Here is a 5,085-nt window from a genome sequence, read left to right as displayed (position 1 = left end):
AGAGAGAGAGAGAGAGAGAGAGAGAGAGAGAGAGAGAGAGAGAGACTTGAACCTACCGTAGCCATCCTATACCCAAAGGGAGATGACCAATATGAAATTATCATATCCCTCTAATTGAAGGCAGCTATCTTGCCATATAAGCCATTTGCAGTTTGGGTTTCTATACTTAGAGTCTGAAACATCCTTACATAGATGTACTAAAAACTCCATATTTTAAAAATATCTTTTGTATTTTACTTCTTTTGTTTTTTTAGACTGGGTCCCATGACTGGGTCTGGTATAGCCAAGGCTGGCTCCGAGCTCACTATTACAGCAGAGGATGGCCCTCACCTTTGATGCTCTTGCTTCCGATTCTCAAGTGTCAGAATTAGAGTTGTGTCACCACTCCTGGTGTCTGTTTCTGTTTTTTTAATTAAAAACAAGTCTCAACAGATACAAGATCATTGAAATGACACCCTGCATTTTATCTGACCACCACAGATGAAAGGTGAACAACACCAACAACAGAAACAAGGGAACGCTTACAAACTCATGGAAAATGACAACTCAGTACTGACCGAAAAATGGGTTAGAACAGAAATTAAGAAAGAAATTTAAAACTTTTTAGCATCGAATAAAAATGAAAATGCAACAAACACAGACTTGTGGGACATAATGAAGGCAGTTCTAAGAGGCAAGTTCATAGTACGAAGTGCCTACATTAAAAAAATAATCAGAGAGATCTCATATTAGCAACTTAACGGCACACCTGGAAACCCTAGAACAAAAAGAAGAAACCACACCCAAAGGGAGTAGATGGCAAGAAATAGCCAAATTCTGGATAAAATCAATAAAATAAAAACAGCTAAAACAATATAAAGAGTCAATGAAATGAGTTAGTTCTGTGAGAAAATCAATAAGATTGATGAATTCTTGGCCAGAAACAAAGCCTTGTAACATTTTCCCACCATCATTCCTTGGTATCTAAGTACCAAGTTAGTATATCTTTGGATTGTATTGTGCTAGAATGTTTGTTGTTTGAGTTTCATAATGAATTGTCATATGAATTTTGATTGGGTCAGAATTTCCAAGAATTTCTAAAATGACTGTAAATATACTGCTACCATTTTGTAATACATATTTATGTGAAGTGTGAATCTCAACACCGATGATTACAAAATCAAAATATCAGTCAACTCTGAAAAATGAAGATTCTCAATGCCCTGAAGTATCAAATATACTAGTCAAGACTTATTCTTTATATAAAAATAGAGAACATAATCTCATTACTATGTAAAGTTGGTTTAATCTTTAATAAATAGTAGAACTTATAGATAAGAAAGAATTGTTTTAAAATAAATTTCTTGGGGCCAGAGGGATGGTTCAGTAGATAAGAACACTTGTTGCCCTAGCAGAGGAACCATGTTAAGTTCCCAGCACCCACAAGGGGGCTCACAAGCATCTATAACCCCAGTTCCAGGGGATTTGACCCATTCTTCTGACCAGGCATGCACATGGTACACATACACATATACAGGTAAGATTTTCACACACATAATAAATAATCTAAAATCTTTTCCTTTAAAATTTATTATCAATAATTGATTTTTATATGTTTTACATACCCAAACACCAAAGGTCACATAAACAATTCTTGAGTGGAGGCTCTAGAAATGGCTCAGGGGTTAAGAGCGCTTGTTGCTGCTCTTCCAGAGGACTTGAGTTCAGTTCCCAGCACCCACACTGAGTGGCTCAAAACCCTCTATAACTCCAGCTCCAGGGGATCTGACACCCTTCTCTGATCTCCACGGACATGTACTCTTGTGCATGTGCTCATACATAGATATGCACACACATAATTAAGAATAAAACACATCTTTAAAACATTCTTGACTGAAAAGGAGTTATTGATAGGGAAAGTGGATGGAGCCCTGTCTTTGATAACAAGGGACCAGGCTCACCTCCAGCACAGGAAGATAAAAGGAGAGCTGGCAGTTAGCAATCAAGCTGGTTCCTAAGGATTCTTGATCAATAGCTGAGGGGTGGGAGTGGGAATGGTATGGAAGTGGAGGAAGACATTCTATTGACGGCTTTTGGATGTTTGCCTTGCCAAGGAGGTAGTGTGGGGACACACAGCTAGGCACAGTTTTGCTGGAAAACCACACTGTTTCTATTTCCTGAATTTATGACACAAATTTCTTTTTCTTTCTTTTTTTTTTTCCTTTTTCTTTAGTCTCATTAAGTAACTCTGACTAGCCTGGAACTCATTACACAACCTATACTGGTCTTGGACTCAAAATGATCTGCCTACCTCTGCCACCATGGCCAGGCCCAGCAACAAAGCAATTTAAAATGAAACTATGCCTTCTCTCAGCACAAAGAGTGTTGAAATTCACTGGTGACATCTACCAATTGAGCTTTAAAACTATTTGGCACCCTTGATGTGTACCCTGATAAAATGTCCTTCTCCATCGCCTTTTATGGAAGAGGAGATAGGATATGGAGTGAACCACTTTGCTGGATGTTATCCAAGCACAGAACATAGTAATTCCATCTTTCCCCCAGTCCTAGGAGGGCTGAGACCACGCACCTGCCTTCCCAATGGTTTTACTTTCCTTGTGTTGCTGATGTCCAGGTCTGATCTTAGGCAGCAGAGGAGGGACTTAGTACTGTGTATACTATAAGAAGGCCAAGTTGCCTATGACAGTTCCTAACATGTTCCATTGTCTTGAAATAGCTGGAAAAAGAACAGAGCGCCACTTTGTGATGGCCCGTTCTGCTGCTCTGGTCCGCGGGTCAGGGTCTAGCAAGAGAGAGAGTGGGGACAGAGACAGGAAGAATGGAAACAAGATGGGGAGTCTGCTCTGGAGACAAGACAGAGTCTGCTGAGTCTGCTCTGGAGACAGAGTCTGTCCTGCTCTCTCCTCAAGTCTCTCCTTTTATATCTCTCCTCAAGTCTCGCCTTGAGTTTTGCCTTTAATCTCTCCTTGAGTCTCGCCTTGAGTCTCACCTTGAGTCTCTCAAGTGCTGGGATTAAAGGCGTGTGCCACCACTGCCTGGCCTTGATTGAAAGAATCAAGATAATTATCAGAGTGTGCTCAGCTGTTGTAGGCTGTTGAAAACAAGTCTCTTGTCAGAGTATATGGCTCAAGATGGCTGTAAATGGCTCAAGATGGATGATAGCCGCTTTCTGCTCAGAGTCGGCTCCCAACAGTAAGGTTGTAGCTTATAAGCCTAGCACTTGGGGGACATGAAGGGAGAAGGATCCTTGGAACTTGCTGGCTTGCCACACTAATGGGATTGAGGAGCTCTAGGCCAGTAAAAGACCCTGTCTCAAAGGAAGTATATAATTTTGTGTACCTGAGGATGACAGTCAAGGTTGTCCTTTGACCTCTGAACACCTCTCTCTCTCTCTTCTCTCTCTTTCTCCTCTCTCTCTCTCTCTCTCTCTCTCTCTCTCTCTCTCCTTTTTTTTCTTCTCTTTGGTTTTTCGAGACAGGGTTTCTCTGTGTAGCCCTGGCTGTCCTGGAACTCACTCTGTAGACCAGGCTGGCCTCGAACTCAGAAGCCTCTGCCTCCCAAGTCTGACTCTCTCTCTCTCTCTCTCTCTCTCTCTCTCTCTCTCTCTCTCTCTCTCTCTCTCTCTCTCTCTCATTAAAAAAGAAAACATTTAGCCCAGGGAATCCAAAAAACTGCAGGAAGGTAGGTAGGAAATGGTGGAGAGAAGCAAGTCCATTTAATGATAATCATCAATGACACGAATGTGCGAATTAGCAAAGCAAGTTTATAGACTTACAAAATGGCTGCCTCGCTCCGCCTCGCTCCACCTCTAGGGGGCGGGGGAAAATGTCATTTACCTTAACAAGAAACATAAACAGAATAGGATTTTGGGAAATGTAGTCTGGCCTCTCCAAGTTAGCACAGTACAAAGGCAGGGCAATGGGTGCTGAAAAAGGTCTCTCTAGAGTCCTTGCTCTGCAATCCTAGAGTTGTGACTTATCGCCCACAAAGTAAAATTGGTCTTTGAAGCAATATCATTGTCTTCACCTTCAGCTGCCTTTCTGTTCCTCCTGGTGGACCCGTACTTACTTAGTTTAGGTCCTCTGAGAAATAAGCATTCACAGCAGTTAAATATGCAAGACGTTAATTAGAGGGGAAACCTGCGGAAGGACTGGAGGGAAGCTGAGGAGGAGGAGGGAAGGAGTCTAAACACAGGGAAAGGAAGGTGCGAATGTTGAATAGGAGTGGTTGTGTAAAGCCGCGGGGAAGAGACCTGGAAACAGGCCTGCCTCGGTATGGCTATGCCGGCAGCTGACAGCAACCAGTGCCCTGTAAGAAAAGTGACACACAGGGCTTTGTTAGGACACCAGAGTCATTCAACCGGACTGAGTAGTGGTCAGAGCAGGTCCAGCTGTTGACAATCATTTTCATCAGGTCAGTAGTTTTTTAAAATCTCTTGCTCAGAACAAGATACACCTAGCCTGCCTTCCTCTTTTGGAGGGTGAAAGTAACCATCCTGAGGCCAGAGCCTTTGTGGATGGGGATAATAGAAGGGGAAGACAGTTGTGGGGTGTTGAATGGAGTAAAGTACTGCTGTAGCCATAAACATGTTTCAACCTTGGGTTGGAGAGAGATGGTGCCAGGATTATGAGCCTTGCTGTTCTTGCAATGTTAGGTCCAAATTGGGCCGCCAAAATGGCAGTGCTGGTGGAGACATCCTAAACAGCATTCCAGAGTGTGGACTACAAGGATTGGTGTTGGGTAAGCAGAAGCCTAAACTCCAGCATTCCTTAGGAATCTCAAGGCCGGTTTCTGTTTACCATGAGAACCACTGCCTCTATTCTTTCCCTCAAGGTCAACTACCTTGGGGAAGGGCATCTAGTTCCCAGTTAACCCCAGTTAATGCCACACTGAGTCAAAATCTTGCCATTGCTACTGCATGACAATGTGACATAGACTTGGAGAGTATAAGCCAGCCTTTTAGGTCAAGCCAATGTAAATTCAGTCAGCGATATATGTATTAGATGTCAGGATAACTGAGAATACGAGCTGAGCATGTGCACGAGCTGAGCATGCGCACGAGCTGAGCATGCGCACGAGCTGAGC

Source organism: Grammomys surdaster, unplaced genomic scaffold (assembly GCF_004785775.1).
Source record: "Grammomys surdaster isolate TR1022 unplaced genomic scaffold, NIH_TR_1.0 137, whole genome shotgun sequence".
Lineage (NCBI taxonomy): Eukaryota > Metazoa > Chordata > Mammalia > Rodentia > Muridae > Grammomys > Grammomys surdaster.
The sequence above is the reverse complement of the archived record's forward strand: the minus strand, read 5'-3'. Positions refer to the sequence as shown.